The sequence below is a fragment of the Quercus lobata genome, chromosome 3 (genome assembly GCF_001633185.2).
Source record: "Quercus lobata isolate SW786 chromosome 3, ValleyOak3.0 Primary Assembly, whole genome shotgun sequence".
Classification (NCBI taxonomy): domain Eukaryota; kingdom Viridiplantae; phylum Streptophyta; class Magnoliopsida; order Fagales; family Fagaceae; genus Quercus; species Quercus lobata.
Window position 1 is genome coordinate 22,226,591 of NC_044906.1, and position 23,095 is coordinate 22,249,685.

The window sequence follows — 23,095 nt, forward strand, 5'->3', positions numbered from 1 at the left end:
GCGTTTAATTAGACTCCTGAGCACAATCGTGTCAGGAATGTCTTTAACAACTTGCTGAAGCAAATTGGGAATCCTGTTGATTTTGAACTACCAGATTGGTTTAATAAATGGAAGCCAATGCCATATACTTTTATAAGGAGAAGTATCCTTTTAAAATGCAGTTTCAGTTATGTAACCATATAATAGTTGTAAGATCTCATGTGAAATTTATTTGAGCTTCTCATAGTAGGTTTGCTGCTGACCTGATTAGTGGGATCAAGGCTTGATTGAGTTATAGCAATTTTAGCATTGGTACAATTTTAGACATTTTTATTCTCATATCTTTAAACCTTCATTTATTATTTCATATACTTCATTAATTAGACATGTTCATTATTTATTTGAGATTGTTTTGTATATAAAAATGAGTTTTTATTTTATTTTATTTTTTTTATAATACCAATAGAAAAACAACAGCAGCAAATTACAATAAAGTTGGGAGCACCCAACTGTGGTGTCCAGAATTTTTGGTTGCCAGGCTAGCTAACCCATACAATGGGCTTACAATGACCCTAGGAACAAAAACAGCTGTACACACAAAATTCTGCCGTTGAAGGGCCACAATATTGAGAAAGTATATGATGTTTTAGAAACTCCACCTCAGCATCTAGTTGGTGTTTCAAAGACCCGCCCTCTCTTGTTTTTCCTCTTTTTGCAAAATCAAAATGTTCATCTCTCTCTACCTCTCTCTCCGTTTTTCTCTCCACCACCACAGCACACCAGCACCTCCATGACTCCATCTTTTCTCTCTCAACTCCAAACCAAAAACCACTTTACTTTTCATCTTTTCAAAATCAAATCTCAATGTCTCTCTCCCCAGTCCACACGCCACCATAGCCTTTATTCTCTCTCAACCCCAAATCCCAACAGCCAATGCCCACCGGTAACGTCTCCGCCGGCACAACACCGCTGACATCAAAAGTTCTGAAGAAACCGGCCTTTCTCTGGTCAGAAAATCCCCAAAATCTTCTCTTTCTAGCAGAACCACCCTACACCGGAAACTTCATGCTACTTCCAACACCCGACATTCACAGGAAGGTTTTTTTTTTTTTTTTTTTTTTCTCTGTTTCTTTTCTGCATTTTTCACATTTTTTTGTATGCTTTTTTCTTCCCAAAATTACAGATGTTTAAAAGAAACAAAAGAAAATCCAAATGAATTTTTGTGTAGAAAGGAAATTTGTACCTGTTTGATAAAATGTCTCAATGAAGATGGATGCACTCCTTTGTTCTTAAACTATTATCAATCAACAGAATATATAATATACAATTAATGGTTAATTTTCTTCTTCTTCTTTTTTAATATTCTTTTGGACCAGATTAAAGTTGTTGTTGTTGTTGTTTTTTTTTTTTTTTTTTTTTCACTTTTTTGTTATAGTTTCATATGTAGAAACATAAAGCTTTTTTCTTTGTTTGACAAATAGCTAGCTGCCTTTATTTTGCTAATAAAATGCTTTGCTGATATGTTTATTGAAATCTTGGTCTTGAACAACTTCATTTTTGTGTGTGAAGGTTGTTGACTGCAGTATATTTGGTTTCCCCAATTCTAAACTTGTTTTTTCCGCTGTTGACTTTACTGATGATAACATACACGGTGTAGTATATTTGGGCTCATATTAATAAGTAAAGAAAATTTGGCATAGACCAACCGAATGCCGAGTTGAGTTTTTATGATGTTGGATTTGGCACCATATGGATGCTGGGTTGAGTTTTTATCAGGTCTGCTGCTCTTCTTTAGTTTACATTTATACAAATATAATTGTTTATGTTGTTCTCATGTCATAGGTTTGAACAAGTGATAAGTATTGGATTGAAAGTTATATAATGAAACACAAAAAGGGACAAGAAAAAGGTTTGAAATTTGTCTATTTGCTACCACGACCATGTGCCTTTGGCATTCAATTTTTCTTTTAATAAGCAGCTCCCAACTTAGTTTTGATGGTAATGGTATATTATATTGAGTGAATTTGAAGGATAGATTAGTAGTCCCAAATTTTTTATTTTCGCTTCTTTTGTGGCTATTCTTAAACTTTTATTTTTCACTTTTTATATGAAGTCTTGAACTTTAATTTGGTTACTTTGTTTGAAAGTAAAAATCTGAATTTTCAAAGCAAAAATCTGTCAACTAGTATCTAGATTCAACAGAAACACGGTATGCCATGGGGGTAAGTGTAAAAGCCCGGAGCTGATAGCCCGTGAGGTGGCTGCTTATACGAGGGAAGTCAAACAGCTTAAAAATGTAAAGAACAGACCTGCACTTTCACACGGACAGTCATGGACCCCTCCAAAATAAAGGATACTACAAGATAAATGTCTGTAGAGTGGGAGTGGTCATAAGAAATGAATATGAACAGCTAATGGGAGCAATGAGCAAAAAGTGTGATTTTCCCCTAAAAGCACTGGAAGTGGAGGCCAAAGCAATTGAGGAAGGTATTATTTTTGCAAGGGAGCTAAGCCTAAAGAAGGTAATTCTAGAAAGTGATGCCCAGGTTGTTGTTAAGTCCCTGACAGAGAAAAGCATGGCACAAAGCTCTATTATTATGGTGATTGAAGGAGCAAAGTTGAGCATATGTGGTTTTGATTCATGGGTAGTCAACTACGTCTGCATGAATGGGAAGTTTATTTGGTTACCAAAAAAAATATATATATATATATATATTGTCTATTGTTAGTGTGTTTTCCATTAAATTTTAATTTAGGCTATGTTTGTTTTGGTTGAAAATCACTTTCGGAAATGCTTTTTCGTAAAATAGGCTGTTTGGTTGGTCCTGAAAATTGGGTCAAACGGAAAATAATTTCCGTTGACCGTAAAATATGCCCTCTAATTCCGGAAAAGCATTTCCGTTTTTATTTTACCTTCAAATCACTTCCGGAACTGAGATGCGTAAAGAGAGGAGCTCACAGACGCGCAAAGGGAGAAAGAGAGAGAGAAAGAACGACTCACAGACGGAGCGGCGAGATTGCGCCATCGAGTTCGCGCCGCCAATCTCTCTCTTTCTCGATCTCCCTCTCCCTTTTGAACCGGGTCTGATCGTCACAGCACTGCGCCGATCGCGATCTCGCCTTCGTGCTGATCGCGATCGCAGCACCGCGCCGCGCGATCTCGCCTCTCTCTCTTCCTTCTTCTCTCAATTTGACCAGATTATGAATTTTTTTTTCTGGGTTTTATTTGTGTTTCTGGATTGAGTCACTCAATTATATATTTGTTTGGCAGCTGAGAAAATGTGAGCAACAAGTAGAAAATGTGTTTTCTATGGTATTTTCAAGAACACAACCAAACACCAAAAAATATTTTTCAAAACATTTTCTAAAATGCAACCAAACACTTAAAAATATTTTCTTTTCCTAAAAATAGCATTTCCGGAAAATAAGTATTTTCCGAAAATATTTTACATGATCTTATTTTCCGGAAAATATTTTACATGAAACAAACACAGCCTTAATTTGCTTTAGTATTGGAGTAAAGTGACCAACTAACCAACCTTGAATTGGTTTTGCAGAATGTCTAAAATTGCTTGTTTATAATGGTTGTCAGAAAATAAATTTCAGTAGCAATAGCAATGTTAGAGCAACCACACATAAGCAATAGCTTGAGGAGTATACTTGAAGACATGCTGAACTTAACAAATGAGATTGACCAAGTTTCATTTGGTATGTGAGAGATGTAAATCAAGCAGCTTGTGAGCTTGCTAAGTGGGGCTTTGTTAACAATTGGAATGGTTTTGTAAATTGTGGCCTTACTGGACGGATCATTTGATATATGTGATCATGAAGGATGTTTTGGATTGTAATTTGAATTTAGTTCTTTTTAATAAAGCTTGGTTTATTGTAAAAAAAATATATATATATATATATATAATGGGTGATTTGGTCACATGTCCAAGATATCTTTATGCAACTTTTAGAAAGAAAAAAAGAGAACACACAAACATTGATAAGATTAAAAAAAAAAAGAAAAAGAAATGAATAGTTGTAATTCATTTCTTGGCCTGACGATACAGGGACAATCATTCTCCCTTGTGAACCTATGAACTTAAAACTATTGTAAGATTTGAGTAAAATGGGAGCAACTTGTAGCATTCACTATATCATCAAAATAACAAAAAAGAAATAGTCTAGCACCAAAAAATTGCCATTCACTATATCATCCCCTTAATTGGAACTTTTAATGAGTGCTACCATTCATCCTATATAGCACCACAACAATATAGCACTTGCAATAATCTAGCATTGCAATTCCACCACCACGCACATATAGAAATTAATATATAAGAATAAAATTTACTATTGCATTAAAAACTTTCATAATTTGCATATAATTATTCTTTAACTGGAAGCTACTCAAACATACACGAAATCTATCATGTTTGAGTAACTTCATTAGTTACAAAAATTTTCCAAAATGATAACTATTTAGTGTTGGCTATGCAATCACTTGTCCAAATTTTCAGTTATACTATCTAAAAAATTATCAAGTCAAAAATACTATCTAAGATGCTCCTCCACTGTGCAATAATGTTCGAAATGCTTTCCAAAAAACTATACAAAAATGCTATCCATTAGTTGTGTAGTATATTGTCCAAAATACTATCCAAAAGAGCTTTTCATCATACTTCAAAATTTTTTAGCAGGGCCCTAGAAAAAAAGAGAACAATATTAGGGGAAAAAAACAATAAATAAAAGCACATATTAGAGTAATAACAGCATTGTATGATGAAGAAGTTTTCTGCTAAAATGAAAGATGGTGAATGATAGACAGTTATGACACAAGGTTGAGCCAATGCCTTTAACTTTGAATAAATGAGATCATCTCGGGCTCTATCCAATGCTTTTGCACTCAAAAGCATTGCACATAAAAGAAACTGTGGGAGATAGGTAATTAGAAAATGCTCTGTATTTTAAATCAATTTTGAGATAATTAGAAGAGGAGGGGGGGACTAGAAACGTAAAAGAACTAAAGCAAATGATAATGGTTGTCAACAGGGCCACATCCAATTTTGAGTGTACTTCTCAAATACAAACCAACATAAGTATATATGCTTCTAGTATTTTAAAAAACATACCACAAAAATCAACTAACACAGCCATATTTCTCTTGCAAAGGCTATCATGCATATGCGAGGACAGCCTGACAACCTGATAGGGGATCATATATGCAGATCAGAAGTTTGTTTCCATGAAAGGTTACTTAGCCATAGCCATTAAGTGCTTCACCATTAACATATTTGATTTAGCAAGCTTCAACTTGAAGTTCATGTTGAACTCATGATTTACTATAGTTTATGTAACCTCGGTTTGTCAACAAGACTTAGAATAATTAGTCTGCGTCTGAAAACTTTTAATTCCATATTTTGAAGTGAGATTTTACTTTGAAGTTGATAGTTAAAATTTTAACCTACCAATATCCCTTTTTTGGGTAAACATTGCATTTCAAAACTTGTGAGAAACTTTGAACGTGGAATTTTTATGCATCCAAATGCCAAGTTCAAATTTCATTTGAAAGGTATCATTAAGCAAATTCAACAAATAAACATTTTCATACTACCAATATTACTCTCCACACTGCCACCACCATTGTTCCCTTTTATTCCCTTTACATGTCTAACTGATAAGGTCTTAACATCACCAAACACCAATTTCTCAAAATCTATGTTGTAGTAATTATTAAAAGATTTGTCGCGATAGCAACACAACTGATCACATTGTAGCTATCCTAAGTGTCCAATATATCAGTGACCGCAAAATTTCATGCTAAAGATTGCAGTTAGAATATATCATAGTACTTTTAAGTTACATACACAGTACTTTGATTTAATCCATAAGAAAAAGATAACAAAAAATTGATTTAAGTTCCCAAACAACAAACAAAATCTGTCATGTTTATCAATGTACACCACTTATAATTATGTCAAGGAAAACCAGCAAGTAAATTTTTATCCTATTGATTGTTGAGAATTTGTAGAAAGAAAATAAATGTGAAAATTTGAATTTAAATAGCATATTATTCATCAGTTTATTTAAAAAAGGGGATTGTTTTGTAAATTAAAAAAGTGAATTTTGAAATGATTTTGGCTGAGCCTAATGTGATACCTGAAAAAATCTAACTAATAAATAATACCTGAAAATCAAGCACAACCACCAAATACATTAAATCAACTAATAAACAAAGAAAGGGCTTTATTTCTCTATTTATAAAACTACATCAGACTAAACACTTTTAATCTAATCCAAAATAACTTTTTTTTTTTTTGAAAAAAAAACCCTTTTACTTTATTATTAGTGCATCCATACTCACTAAAGCATTTTATCAAACAATACGAATTTCCTTTCTACATATGAATGTAAATGTCAATTTATAAAATCAAAACAAAACAAAATAAAACATATATGTAAATAGAAAAATTCAGAAAATAAATTCAAAACAAGAGAAGAAAACCTTCTTGCAACGTCAGGTGTTGGAAGTGGAGAGAACTTTGGACGCCGGTGGTTGGAAACAGTTTTGGGCGTTTTCTAATGAGAAAAAGGTCGATCTTGTTGGAACTGTTGATAATCGGCAGTGTTTCTCTATCTCCGGAGAAGATTTTAGGCAGCAGCTGTCAAGGTTTGGTTGAGAGAGAAGATGGAGTCATGGAGGTGCTGGTGTGCTATGGTGGTGCAGAGAGAAACGGAGAGAGAGAGAGAGATGAACATTTTGATTTTGCAAAAAAGGGGAAAAGCAAGAGAGGGTGGGTCTTTAAATTTTTCAGGGTCATTTTTGTCTTTTTAATTTAAATGATCCAGTATACTGATATGTCTCTTTTAGAACAAATGTCAATTTCTCATTGGGCTTAGAAACACCAACTACATGCTGAGGTGGAGTTCCTGAAACATGACACACTTGCAAAGTCAGAAGTTGTTAAGGAGAAAACCTTCTTGCAAAGTCAGAAGTTGAAAGCAGTGAAGAAAAATTTGTGGTTGGATACAACGGAGAGAAAATTTTAGACGTTTTCCGACGAGACGAAGGTCAGTCTCATCGAAACTGGTGATTATCGGCGATGCTAGGCAGTGGCTGTCAAGGTTTGGAGTTGAGAGAGGGAAGATGGAGGTGCCGGTGTGGTATGGTGGTGCGAGAGAAGCAGAGAGAGATGAGATTTGCTATTTTGGAGAATGGGAAATGGAATAGTGGCGGGATAGTGAAATTTGGTATTTTCAAAACTGCTTATGTCCGGCAGTGTAGCTCCAGCGACGATGCTAGGCAGTGGGCAGTGGCTATGGAGGTTTGGAAGAGAGAGCGGTGAGAGAGCAGAGATAAAGAGAAAATTTTGATTTTCAAAGAAAGGGGAAGTGTTGTTTTGATGGCGGGCTTTGAAAATCTGGAGGGTATTTGTATTTTTTTATTTTAAATAACCTGAACTGGTGAGTTGTAATTTTTTTAATCCATTTGTCAAATTTTCATTGGTCTTAGAAACTCTACATGTGTGCTGAGTTGGAGTTTCTGAATCACTATATACTTTCCTTTGCAATTAGTTAAGGTCCTTTGCACATTTGAGTGAATTATAGATCCTTTCAAAACCCTTTCACCAAGTTCTAGATGCATACACTATGGTAACACGAGTCCTTATTCAGTTGCCTAAATCGTGGAAGTCAAAAAGGTTTAATAATCCTTATATAAGTCTATCTTTCAAAAACATACAAACTGGTAACTTAAATTCAAATGAAGGTATCGAGGGGTGACTTTGAACGCAGTTAAACATATTTAAAAAATTATTTCCCCTATTGCATATGATTAAAAATTGTTCAGGGAATCAAAAAGTTCTTTAAGGGATATTATTTAATACATTAGTTTTAAAATAAAAGGCTATAAAATTTCTAAACTATTCCTATTAATTTAAACTTAAATAAAACATATGAAACAGGTATTGAACTTGAAACAGAGGTAAAGAAAAGCCTAAGTAATGAAAGAAATTAAAAAAAAATGGTAATTATTTACTTCTTAAAAAAGACAATATTTTGAGGTATGTGATTGTGATGTGGTGCATTGAAGAAGTCTAATATGCATCCATCCTACACATAGATACATGAGTATGTCATTAAATCAAGCTTAGCACAAAGATTAGAGTTATCACCTGATTTTAAGAATGGCATGACCTCTATGAAGAGATACTAGTCGTTAACCCGTGCGATGCACAGAATAGTTATATAAAATATGCAGTATCAATAATTGTTCTAAATTCATAAAAACAAAAATTAAACTAAAATGTAAGTTAAGATATATACTTCCCCATATATATTTAACTATTAATAAGACCACATATTACAGATGCAAACTTATCATTATTAGAAATTATGCTGCAAAGAAAGCATGCAAGATAGGAATAACAATTAGATCAATATAAATTCAAAATATGAAGATGCACCAATAGGGGGTGGTTGAATGAAAATTTTAAAAAATGTCTCTCTTCACTTGAGACAATCATAAACCTAATGCATTTGAAATTCAAGAAAGTATTCAACATTGACGAAAATAACTACAAGCGAAAAAAAAACAAATCAAATGCAAACCTATTTCAGCTATATAGTAAAATTAAATTTAACGTGATTATCTATGTTGGGTAACTTTTTTTTCCTTTCTCAACTAAGTATAATATCAACACAAATTATAAATAAGAAGACCATTAGGTGAGGCGGCTATGATCACATGTGTGGGTTTTGAAGGTGCTGAAAGCTTCTGCCAATCGATGTAATCCACAAATCCACCGAAGTACTTGTAAATTCCATTTGCAAAAACAAAAACAGTTTTATAAATAAGCAAGAGAGCCATAGTTACTCCATTAAAGTAGAATTCCAATTAACAATTATTAACAGAAATTAAAAATTATTAAGAAAGTTGCTATGGAGGTGTAGTACCAAAATTCATACAGTATGTTATAATTGTTGACATCACCTCATAAGATTGATTCCCTCCCCCACGCTACCAATAACTAAGCCTTCACTTAGCAAACGAAAATCCATAGTAAAAAAGTCATCGGTGAAATCCATAGAGATTTGCAAAACTGAATCTATAACAAAGGGCACAAATCAATGATTTAAAAAAATGAATTATTGATTTATAATCACAAAAATTTTCATCATGTAACGATATTAATACAATCAGGTCATGGTAAATAAATATCTAAACTTGATTGCAAGATTTAGAACTGTACGCTATCATTGAAGGTTGAAAAATCAGCAATCAAGTATAATTCAACACTTGCACCACTCATAAACATGTATTGTCGATTGCACAGATTTGTAAAAATCAACAATCAAGTATTATTCAACACTTGCACCACTTATAAATATGTATTGTCGGTTGCACAGATTTGTAAATTGCTAATGTTTATTGAACTAAACCCTAGAAATCAATATAAAAAATTTAGCAAATAGAAAAATCCTAACCTTGATTTGATTTTTCAGATGTAGCAACTGGAGAGGGAGTGCTAAAGGAGAAAATTATGAATGGCTGAAACCCTAGCTCAAGAAGAAGAAGCGTGGCTAGTCAAGTTTTTGTTTTGAAAAAGGAACGCGTGTTATTTATTTTTAAAAAGTCAAATAATTTTATTTAAATTTTTATTTAAATATTGTGCTGACGTGGAAAATTATGAGAGCTTCAAAGGTTTCGGTTTTATATATATATATATATATATATATATATATATAGATAATTAACCAGAAAAAAAAAAAGATTTGGTGTTAGACAGCCTAATCCGAAGGTTAGCCTTCGTTGGGAAAAACAGTCAATTAATATAACAAACAACAAATTTATTTCCTTTTCCCCTCTTTGTGCAAATTAAATGGGTATTTCATATAAATTGGCTAAGCACAATAACCAATATATAAATATAAAAATCTCAGTAGCAAGCCACAATCAAGACTCCAAATTTTTACATGAAAAACCCTTCAATGAAAAGGGAAAAACCAGAGGACCTAGTAGTCCAGTAAAATCTTCCACTATAGAAAATGGGTTTACAATAACATTCTCAAGAGCAAATGCTAGAGATTACCAAGAAAAAAAAAAATCAATCTTGAATTACAAAAAATTATTCATAGCGCTATGCATTGAGGTGGATACTAATAGTAACAACAAGAAAAGATCTCACCAACTGGCCAGCATTTGAGAAAACGTAGAGGAACTTCAAGCAACAACACCAGGAAATTGTGTAAACATTAAATGCACATAAAAACAAGGAAATAAATCACCTAAACCTAAAATAACGTTTTTTTTTACATAAAAATACCAAAAATAATAATTTACAATAATTAAATAGTAAATTGTGTCCTACATCAGTGGCGACTCCTCAACTTTTTTTCAGACTCATGATTTTTCTAATAAAAAATACTCTCAAGATCAAACCTTTATTTTCTTGAAAACCCATCCCGAGAGGCGTCACGTGGCTGTGTCCTCACATTGCAGTAGCTGGAATGATCTCACAATACAATCTTGATCAACCTCAAGGCATAAGAAATTTATTATCTTTGGTATATAAGAGGATTCGTATAATTATTAGTGTTTTGGCACGGAATTGGGTCTTGATTTGAGCCACATGCTTATAGTATGAATGTTTCTATGCATAGTGACTAACATCAAGGGTGGCATTTGTCTATTTGTTACTATTTCTCAAATTTAAGTGTTTACATTAATTAACAAGGGCGTTATAAACCTTTGTTTCAAGGGTCATATTGAGTGCTACAACCACTTTTTTCCCAAACAACTATGAAGCATCAACGTTTCTGCAGAGTCAACATAACTCTAATAAAACATTCTTTTACTTTTGAGAAATAATAATGAAAAGCATTTGGTCCTCAAGGGGTTGCCATAAGCTTGGTGACATTTAACATAATAGCTCCATAGCATTTTTAGCACTTGGCAATAAACAACTCGGTTGTGTAGAGGGGTTGGATTGGTACTTGGTAGAGAGTCTCTTCTCCCATCTGTGCTGTTCTATATTTACATTAATGAAAAATGCTACTATAATATATAAGTCTATAACGTGTTTTGCGCCGACATTTCTTAACTACTAGTGATAAGGAATAAGGGAAGATAGAGAATAAGGGAACGAAAATGAAGTCGAAGTATGCCATTTTATTCAGATGGAAATTGAATTAAATGATGATTCCACTTGGGTTCACATTTTCAAATTACTGCAATTAATTAAGCTGACCCAAAATATTGGGATTAAGGCTTTGTTTATTGTAATTGTCCTTTGCAATTAGTTAAGGTCCTTTGCACATTTGAGTGAATTATAGATCCTTTCAAAACCCTTTCACCAAGTTCTAGAAGCATACAATATGAACAGAGGAGTCCTTATTCAGTTGCCTAAATCGTGGAAGTCAAAAAGGTTTAATAATCCTTTTATAAGTCTATCTTTCAAAAACATACAAACTGGTAACTTAAATTCAAATGAAGGTATCGAGGGGTGACTTTGAACGCAGTTAAACATATTTAAAAAATTATTTCCTCTATTGCATATGGTTAAAAAAATTTTAGGGAATCAAAAAGTTCTTCTTAAGGGATATTATTTAATACATTAGTTTTAAAATAAATGGCTATAAATTTTCTAAACTATTCCTATTAATTTAAACTTAAATAAAACATATGAAACAGGTATTGACCTTGAAATAGAGGTAAAGAAAAGCCTAAGTAATGAAAGAATTTTTTTTTTTTTTTTTTAAATGGTAGTTATTAACTTCTTAAAAAGGACAATATTTTGAGGTATGTGATTGTAATGTGGTGCATTGAAGAAGTCTGATATGCATCTATCCAACACATAGATACATGAGTATGTTATTAAATCAAGCTTAGCACAAAGATTAGAGTTGTCACTTGATTTAGTTCTAAGAATGGCATGACCTCTATGAAGAGATCTAATTTGTATAACCAGAAAAAGAAGGTTTGGCGTTAGACACCAAACATTGCCTAATCCAAAGGTCAGGCTTTGTTGGAAAAACAGTCAATTAATATAACATACAACAAATTTATTTCATTTTCCCCTCTTTGTGCAAATTAAATGGGTATTTCAAATAAATTAGATAAGCACAATAACCAATATATAAATATAAAAATCTCAGTAGCAAGCCACAATCAAGACCCCGAATTTTTACATGGAAAACCCTTCAATGAAAAGGGAAAAACCAGAAAATGGGTTTACAACAATCTTCCACTATAGAAAATGGGTTTACAACAATATTCTCAAGAGCAAATGCTAGATGTGGGTTCCTCGGATGTACTGATTTAGAGCCTTTGGCTTTTACACAGCATCCTTTGGAGTCCCACATTGAAAGAATCTTCCCCCACTTTCTGCCTTATAAGCTCTGAAGCGAAGGAGTAGTGTACTACTAGTTATAGCTTCCTTTTATTGTGGGTTCCTCGGATGTACTGCCTTATAAGAATAACTAGTCAACATGCATGAGGCTCCGTTCGTTAGGAAAAATATACTGGAACTTCATCAAAATCGGGAATTATAACAACCTTCCAATTTTGGCTTGAAAGTAGTTGGTTTTGTAGAAAAAATTTCTGAACTCTTCTTCTCTCTCATACACAGCAACTTTAGTTTTGCAATTTTTTCAACGAAGATAGCACAATTGTAAAGAGTAGATAAGTGTAGAATATTATTAGAAAATATGAAAAAATAAGAAGTGATAATTCAAATGAAATCCTTAAAATAAAAAACAAAAGACATTCTGAATTTTCTGAGAAATATTTGATGTGCTAATTGAAATTCAACCATCATGAAAGAACCACGATAAAATAGAGCTAAAAGTAGAAGATACACAGAAGCTATGCAGTAAGATATGTTAAATATGAATTAATGGTTTGTCACAAAACTCTTAGGATATCATTAACCAAAGTATATGGTAACATATATACATGACTAGTGTTAGATTTAATGAGTCCTTCCTCCAGCTAACTCATATCTATACCTTAATCATGCCAGAATAATTTAAACTATATATATATATATATATATATATATATATTGTGCATCCTATGGTGTATTTGGAAGGAACGGAATCGGAGGACTTTTGAGGATTTGAATAGTTCCGATGTTCAAATGATTGCCTCTTTTAGTAGGACTCTTTTTGATTGGTCTTGGGCATGGGGACTCACGACTAGTGATTCTCTCCCCTCTTTTCTTAGCTCTCTTTCTCTTTTGTAATTAATCTGTTGTTTGATTTTTTTTTTTTTTTTTTTTTTTTTTCAGTCTTCTTCTTCTTGTATTTTCTGGGTTTGCTCTATGTTTTTTCATGCATAGAATAGCCATTCGTATATATAACATTCTTACTTATCAAAAAAAAAAAATATATATATATATATATATAAATATATATGATAGTAAACCTTGAGAAGGTCAATAACACCATATGCACAAAATGACTTTCATATCAAAAAGAGTCAAAACACAATTCAGTGATTTGGCTATACTCAATCTAACTATATACGGCGATATATGAACGTATGTGTGGAGTTGACATGCACACCTTTACATAGACTAAAAGTTTTGTTTATGTAGATATGTACATTGGCTATAAAAAAGTGACTCTGCAAATACATAAACTGAATAAAGTCTTGTAATGCACAAATTACAAAGTAAATTATATATACATATCCCAAACCTGAAGTGCCTTGGCATCAGTTGTCATCAAGTTTGCTATTTTCTGTGATGCAATATTCTTGTTAGCTTCAAAAGGTGAAAACCATATATTAATATATTAGAAGTATAGCCATCAACAACTTCAGTGTTGTCTAAAACTTTATAAGAACGTGAGTTCAATTTTGCTTGCACTAGTTGAACTGGGGATCACTTAACTCACTAGCCCCTACATATGATCCACTTAAACTGACCTCCCAACCCAAATATGAAAACAAAAATCAACAAGACCTTTTCCCACCCAGTTCACACATAAACATAGCAATCATTAACCAGCCCAAATCAACAAAATATATTGCCAAATGTCAGAGAGCTTTTAAGCACAAGAAATGATTTATGTACTGTTGCAGTTTCAGCTCAAGAAATTAAAAAGGCCAACCTAGAAGTGAACTTTAAAAGAGATGTTTAAACAAAGAATGTGTATGTTTTTATTAATGGGCATCAAAGCAAGCTCTAATAGCAACCATTTCAATATTGATTCCAAATTGCCATAAAAATTTTGATTTTGAAAAAATTCATTTGGAATCATGACTTTCATAATTGTTTTAGATAATTCACAATTTTCCAGTAATTAGTGTGGTTGGTGAGATCACTTTCTATTAATTAATTCAGAAGCATTAATCTATCCATGGGTGGGGAGATGTTTGGTCAGTCAGCATATTTGGTTTGAGGTTGGTGTAGGGAACCTTATTCCTTTTGGCATGATTGTTGGTGTGGCAACCAACCACTAAAATAAGCTTTTCTGCTTTCATAATGAAATGGTCTCAAATGTTGGAAAATGAGCAGAAGATTTCATGAAGGCTTTCCTCAATTGACTGAAAAGCTACTACACCAACACAAATCAGGCAAAAATAATTTCATAGAAGGCTTTCCTCAGTTGACTGAAAAGCTACTACCAAAACCAATCATACAAAAATAATTTCCTGAAAATATAATGGATTATCAATTTTTTTTTTCATTTTCTAAGTAACAGTTCAGAAAATGCTATTGGAACAATGGGAGGGAGGGGGCAATTGGCATGAATAATACACTTATTGGATTGAATCAATACATTATATACTAGAAGGGATTAGAAAATTGAGAACACAAACCAGCTAAAACTTCTGTTGGCATGGGAGTGAATGAAAACTTCATAATGTAATTTTTCATCCAGCCGAACACAACAGATATGTTGTCCCTCATGCCTGCACATCAAGGCAAAATTCTTAACTAATTGAATAATCTTTTAGGTCTATTAATAATGTGGATCCAGGTTTTATTAATTCTGCTAAATAAGGATGGGAACCTGAGAAGAATTGAGGTTTATTTTGCATAAAGTATTGAAGTAGAGCAAGTACATAATCTTCGAAGACTAATCTCCCCTTCTCTACTCAGTAATACAAAACTTTTGTTTTTTCTTTTATTTTTTATAAATTTTATGAGGGTTAATGGATTTAAGGAGGGTTCATAGTCATTTATTCAAGGGGTCAAAGTGTGGCAAATATGTATTCACTATCTCATTTCTCTCTTCTTTCATTTTTTATTTATTTTTATTTTTAAAGTTTGTTGTTATCTTTAGTTATTCGCTTATGGATTCTGAATAATTTACAGAGAAACCTTGCAGATGATAGAAAAGGAGTGAAGCTACAGTGGCTGGGCCTAAAATTGATAGCAAAAGGCCAGGAAAATCATAGAAAAGCTAGCATGCAATTTCACCACTTCAGCTGCTGCTAATTGTGTGTCATCTTCACCCACCACACAAAAAAAAGTAGAGATAAATGTTACAATTTTGAGCACCAAGATCTGATTAAGAGTACTGGCCCTAATTATGAAAAAACATTCAGATTGATAATCTGTTTGAACTTTGAATCTAAGTTCTTAAGTGCACAATGACTAGGAAAGTTTTTTTTTTTTTTTTTGATAGGTAATTGCAATATATTAAAAATCAAAATGGTATTCAAAATAAAGAAAAACAGCAAAGCAAAACAAGACTAGAAAATAAAATACGCGAAACCAGCCATATAATTAACGGCACAAAGGTAGAGTATCTAGGAAATCCATCAAAGAAAACGTGGAGAGAGTGGAGGACTTCAATCCCCATTCATAAAGAGTCTTCAGAAATAAAAACTTGAAGTTTGGTGCAGTGGACTCTCTGTCCTTGAAAATGCAGCAATTCCTTTCACACCAAATGCACAAAGGCTGGGAAAGCTAAGGTATAAACTCGCAATTTTCTTTTATTGCCATGAAAATTTTACATTTATTACTTTATCACTCTTAGATTTAAGATTATTGTAGTAAAGATGTTAAAAGTTATGCTATAGAAAGAACACTTTGAGTTGTTAACAGAAGCCCATTTGTGATCATTTATAATTCATTAACCTCAGTTTCCACTATAAATTAAAAAGAAGAAAAACAGTAAATTACAAATCAAACTATCTATATGATTGACAGAACTTGCTGTCTATATAAACTAAATTTGGTTTTGTAAATCACCATTTATGAAGTAAAATATGTATAAATATCCAAAATGGTAGGAGAAAGCAAACCTGAAGTGCCTTGGCAACAGTTGTCATCAACTCAATTATTTTCCCAAATGCAAACTTCTTGCCAGCTTCCTGAGTTAGTCTTCGTCTTTGAAATCAGACCAATCTGGCCGCCTTCAAAAGGTAAAAACCATATATAGATATATTAGAACCATCAACACCTTCAGTGCTGTCTGAAATTTTAATTTACTAGTAGGACCGGGGATCGCATAATTTCATGGCCCCCCAAGTAAAACTGACCCCCAACCCATACATGAAATGAAAAATTAGCAAGAACTTCACCTACCCAATTTCTCATTATTGTGCAACTAAACTCCATTTTTCCACAATAGTTCACCCTCATAAACAGAGCAATTATGACCCAGTCCAAATCAAAAAAAAAAATCTACTGTTAAGTTTTTGACAGCCCTAAGCAAAAGAACTGATCCATATATAAACTCTTACCATATAATAACGTGAAGGTTACAAGATATACAGAGAGCAAGAATTGAGTATGTGGACATAAAGCAGGTTCTAATAATGCTAAATCCAGATTTCCAAATTTCCCAATGTCGAGAAAATTTCAATTTTGAAAAAAATTAAAGAAAGAAAATAGCTTAGCAAACAGAAATTGACATATTGGTAACAGAGTCAGCTATTTCAACCACCGGAATGTGGTCAACCTAAATTGTACTAGCAAACTATGCTTTTAGCAACTTTTGAAGTCTTGTGATGATTCGCAGAAACAAAAATTTGAATAAACTTAACCACTTACCCACTATCCTGTATGTCAACAAATGGAATATGGTCAATCGTGGACCGCTCATTGTCTTCCAAATTGGGGCAATCATAAATCTCCAGCGTTTTCAATTGGGTGAGGCGTCGCATGGCTTCCTCGGTGGGCAGATGTAGCAAGCGATTGCAATCCACAATATACAGCTTTTGAAGAGAGGAAAGATAGCTCAGCCACTCTGGTAAAGCTACCATCTCATAAAATCATGAGCTAAATTGCTTAGTTTACCGCTAATTTTGTACTTAAATTTTGTAAATTATTAATTTGGATAATGGCTAATTATAAGAATGATTTGATACATTATAAAATGAATATACTGTTTTTTTCTTAATTTTAGAAATTTAAGCATTTAATAATGTAATTTTTTTAGATTTCAAACTTAAAAACTTGACATGAGCTCAAGTTTGAGCTTGATATCAAGCTTAAGTTTGACTTAATTAATTAATCAGACCAAGCTCGAACTTTTAAGTTTGAGCTTGATATTAAGCTCAAGTTTACACATGTATGCATTATAAAATGAATATACTATTTTTTTTCTTAATTTTAGAAATTTAAGCATTTAATAATGTAATTTTTGTAGATCTCAAACTTAAAAACTTGACATGAGCTAAGTTTAAACATGTACTACTCAATAAAGCTGGACTTGTTTCCCTTCTCAGCTAAAAATGTGAAAATGAACTCAATTGACTTAGTCTACCTTTCTTCTCTCAAAAATATACTTTAGTCCACATTTCTCTCAAAAAGGCTTTTTTGTTTTGTTTTTGTTTTTGTTTTTTTGTTTTTTTTGTTTTTTTTGAGAAATACTCTCAAAAAAAATCTTAGTCCACCTAAACTAAAATAATTTTTTTAAAAAATAGTATGTATATATGTATGTATGTATTATTATTGTTATTATTTCTCATGGCCATCACCATTAGAAAAAGACGGAACTGAAATATAAGAATTTCTTATTCAAAATTAATTATTTCATTTTCCCTTTAGCTACCTACCATGAGAGATGTTACGTCCACAACATTTTTATAACATTTTCACAACAAATTTTAGGTAGTTTGTTGTTATAGGTTCAAATATAAACCTAATATTAAAAATTACTTTTTGTCCCAACAATAACAACAAGTAACAATCTGTCACTTGATGAGGAAAAAAAAAAGTGATGAATCCATGAGTGCTACTCATATCCACCCCAATCATAGTCAATTGTAAATTTATAATTGTAAAATAAGTTGTCCATATCACTATGAGAAAATCAAAAGATTTTTTTTTTCTTAAAATAGAGACAAACACAAACAAGTGAGAGGGAAAATAAAAGGTTGAAACTAAAAATTGGATTGGAATTATGGCACTTTGTTTGTATTTTTTTTTTTTTTATAAAAAAGAAAACAGAAAATATAATTTTTAACTAATCTACAATTTCTCTATACTATAGTAACAATAACAAGCCTTACTCCTTAAATTTGGAGTCAACTATAGATTCTCGACATATTAAATTAACTCTACCACAATCTACAATTTGTTAGTACGATTTATAATTGTCCTTAAAACATTCATTCCAAGATAATTGTTCTTTAGGACAAAATTTGTCTTCAAACATATTTAGAGATTTGGGCTCCAAGCCTTTAACCATCAATAAGAAGATGACATTAGTCCTTGTATTGTGATCTGCATTGCAAATAACTCTTAATCCAACCAATTAAATGAGTCATATGCATTATACATGACATGACACATTCCTTCTTTCTATTGTGATTGGAGCCTAAGGCTCTAAATATATTTGAAGCCAAACATTTTTCACACAAATTAGCTTTTAGCGTAAAGAGGATTCAAATCCCAAATTTATTATTCGATGACAAGAGACTTTACCAGTTAATTAACTGGAACTCACTAATACTAATATTTGTTTTAGTCAAATGTTCCGGGTTGAGCGTCAGAAATTTCTAAATTACCAAAAGCAGTTTCATTCATATGCTAATGCTACAATCAAGAGTATTATTCACAAGAGAAATCAGTTTTTAACATTTCAAAACGTGGATGGAATTCAATACTTTTTTGAGAAAACCGAACCAGGTGAGCATGTTTAGCCAGAAAATTAAAAAATAATACTAATAATATATATATATATATATATATATATATATATATTTTGGGTTAAAAGGAAACAACATTATCAAACCATAATTACAGGAGTATTGGCAAAACACCTTAGAGTGTACAGACCCTGTTCATCAGAATTCAAAATAGTACATAATTCATCAAAGTCAGGATTATCTAATATAACAAAAATAATACTAATAATTAAAGATAAAAAGAAAAGGACATAACAAAGAGAATAAATAAAATTAAATAAAGATGACATAAGCAACAAATATGCTAAAGGCAAACATAGCCAATTCTATAGAATCATTTCATCATGAAATGAATGGCACCCAGTAAGATTGCCTTGAGATCCAAATAGTTCATTACAGGCCTAGTGCTAGGTCCAGCTATTGGTAGGGTTTGATCACTTGTATTGCCTCATAAGCCTGTTAACATAATACAACCATCATCATCTGACCACTCTTACAAGCTAAACCAACTAAGATTGGCTATTATGAGATTGATAACAGTAACACTTAAAAAATACTGTAACAAATCTATAATGGCAGCCAACTGACTTAGTAATTTAGTACTATCAATGCATTAAATATTGTCTTTGACCTATATTATAAAGGGAGAGATTCACATTTGTTGCATCGGTTTGGGCTTTTTTCAACTTACAGGCTGCAAAACATTTGATTGGTAACTGTAAAAGTCTTCTTCAAACAAAGGAAGGAAATCTCTATATACATAAATAAACTACTTATCAATACATGGAAGTCAAAAACAGCTAAGAAATTCGTAATACCGAAAAGGGAAATTACACCATAGTACATGGAAACCATAACATGGTCAGGACCTTGTTCAAATTACTTAACATTGAGATACATTTGACCAAGTGATTTCTTACCATTGGAACTTCAGTAAAATAATTAGTATTAGATCATGCCTGTCTGATGGAGATTGTTTTTACATCAATACATGGAAGTCAAAAACTGATTGAAGCTCGTTAACACATATCCATACACACTACGGATCAAAATTGACACCAAAAAAAAAAAAAAATTATGAGCATTGGCTGAGATCTGAGTGTGTGATTGTGACTCTTTAGTCGAATGCACATTGGTGGAAAATGGCATGGGCGATGTTGTGTTTCAACTGAACTCGTAGCTATGTATTTGGACAATTCCTCATGTTGGAGCAAAGTCGCAGCATCCCCCATACCACACCCATATCACTATTAGTTCTCTTTGGACTCATTGCCTTGGATATCACTGGAGAAAACACATCTTCCCTAGGCTCAAGTTTATGCATTAGATAATCCTTCACTGAAACAACCTTGTCTATATTTGCTCGCCATTATTATCTTCCTTTCCTCTTTCAATAGCAACAGAGACAGAATAGGTTTGTGGAAAGCACTCTGAATTACTGATACCGCAACAAAAGCTGATGCCAAATTTTGAGTTACAATTTCAGTGAAAGTCCTTTTAAGCTTGTAGGCATCTGTTTTTCTTTTTGATAGTAAGATTGACAGTGCTTTCCAAAATATGCTTCCCAAAGTTCTTATGTATTGCTATTGGATTATGTTTGGTGATTTCCTTGTACCCCTCAGGAGCCAGCTTTGATTCAAATGCTGAAAATTAAATGATAAGGGCATTAAGAATTAGGAACCATGTTGGAGTGTTTCCATTTTACCTCACAAAAGCAGTAAAAGAATAAAGAAAGAAAAAACATGGGAACAAATGTGGTGAGCGAAATAAGGGTGTAAAAAATATAGCCTAAGGCTCCAAAGAATTTAGCATCTTCTTCACCTTCATCATCATCCAAACTGACATCCCAAGAAGGTGTGGTGCTAACATCCTGATTATGTTTCTTCACGCTGAGAGTATGTCTCAAATTCTTGGCCTTCTTCAATTTGGTGGGAACTCATTTCTTGTAATGATGAACATGTTCCTTTTTTTGGGTCATGATCCTTTCCAAATGTAGGATATCAGGAGGTAGGCAACCACTTTGAACCTTATAAAAGGTGTGTTCAAATCATGGAATTTTCATTCAAGATTAAATAAAGCCTTCTAACAAATATACCAAGCTGAAAATGCTATATATGGTTTAAAAGTGATGGTCTCAGTATGTACTGGAAACCTCTCTACCACCAAGACCAAGATACAAATTTATGTAGGATGCTTAGACCACGATGGCATGGTTATAATTACCTCGGAGAAGCTTCAAAGAGGTGCTCGACTGCTCGTAGGACTTTTAGTATTGTCACCATTTCTTTGGATGCAGTCAAGTAAAGCCATTCTCAGAATGTATTTACGCCATCAAATATATGTTGGTTTTGTTGCTCCTTTTATCTCCTATAACAGAGAGAAATTTAAGAGAGATGAATGATGCTTCAAAGAGGTGCTCGACTGCTCGTAGGACTTTTAGTATTGTCACCATTTCTTTGGATGCAGTCAAGTAAAGCCATTCTCAGAATGTATTTACGCCATCAAATATATGTTGGTTTTGTTGCTCCTTTTATCCCCTATAACAGAGAGAAATTTAAGAGAGATGAATGATGCTCAAGAATTGGCTTATTGGATTCTTGCATGGTTCTAGAATACATGCATTTGTGCACATAAGCATACATATGAACTTTATAGCTGTTTCCTGGCTGCAATTAGCAGGCATATTGAGTCCTTAAATAAGCATATGCAGCAGATGTGATAGCTAGATGGTGGATATACAAAATGCTAGTATTTCTTAATATTAGATAAGAGCCATTATTATTAGAAAACTGACAAGTCAAAACATTATAGTGAGGACAATGCAATAGTAACAAGTAGACCAGAATTTCCTAGGTAAAATAAATCCAAACAATTTGAGGGAAATGCTTGAAACAAAAAATTGAAGGTTTACATATGCTATGCAACAGAATATGTTGCAGTACATAGAGATACAAGTTTGACACAAAAATTGAAGGGAAATCGCTTTAAAATCACTTTGAGAAGAGATATGAATTTAAGATTATTTTGAGCTTAGAATAGAAATCATATATTTATCTGGATATTTGGAATAGGGAAAATCTAGGATCACACTGTGCTAAAGTGCATGACTAGTAATTGGGATATGAAGGATGACCAAAATCCATAAATAGTAAGCAAACAACAATTTAATAATAATAATATATGAAATTGAAAGTAGAAAAAAGAATCAAAGGAATCATATTAGGTTTTGATCGAAGAGAGAAATCAAATGAAATGAAGAAGAGAATGTGACAACTCACAAATTACAATGAAACAATTAGATTGGAAATTTGGAACCAATTCAAGCTTTCCATGGAAAGTGAGTGTGCCACCTGCTCTGCTGGTAGGTAGTAGCACTCTTGCTCCTGAACTTCTATTCTTGAAGAGATAAAAGGTTACCCCCAGCTCCAAACAATCATGAAGCATCCTTGACATTGGAAAAGTATTCACTGATAAAAATGAAATTACATGGTGGTAGTTACATCAAAAGAATTGTCAAGTGCTGCTAACTATGGCTTACAGAAATCATACTCATAAATTCAACATTTTTTCTCCTAAGATTCAGATACACCTAATAGTGGAGGCAATATTATCTTTTTAAACTTTGTACAAATAAAAAAATAAAAAAAATTCATGGCATTGACAAAGTAAGGGTGGACGTGGTACTATAAAAATGACTTTTAAAATTTGTACACATAAATAGCCCTAATTTTTAGAAAAATTGATAAGTCAAAAAGTTATAGTGAAGTAAATGCAATAGTAACAAGTAGACCCGGAATTTATGTACAAAACTAACCAAAAACAGATAAAGGGAATTGATTGAGAAAAAAAAAAATTGAAGATCTACATTCACTACGCAGTTAAATATGTTTACTACATTGAATACAAGTTCAAAAAAAAAATTGAAGTGATATCGCTATAAAATAAGTGAACAAGATATCTAGCATGTGAAAAATGCAAAACAACTAGTTTTATTTTGAGAAAAGGAGATTTGAGAGAAAAAACCAATTTTAGATT

At 32.5% G+C, this 23,095-nt stretch overlaps 2 long non-coding RNA genes across 2 annotated transcripts; one reads left to right on the forward strand and one right to left on the reverse strand.

Moving 5' to 3' along the window:
- Positions 1–679: 679 nt before the first annotated feature.
- Positions 680–3,827, forward strand: LOC115980096. The gene is made up of 2 exons (XR_004089333.1): positions 680–1,077; positions 3,537–3,827. It is a non-coding gene; the product is annotated as an uncharacterized LOC115980096 (long non-coding RNA).
- Positions 3,828–12,452: 8,625 nt separating this feature from the next.
- Positions 12,453–16,389, reverse strand: LOC115980095. Its single transcript, XR_004089332.1, has 4 exons — positions 16,229–16,389; positions 14,795–14,887; positions 13,669–13,733; positions 12,453–12,599 (listed from the first exon to the last, which is right to left on the reverse strand). It is a non-coding gene; the product is annotated as an uncharacterized LOC115980095 (long non-coding RNA).
- Between the last annotated feature and the right edge of the window lie 6,706 nt (positions 16,390–23,095).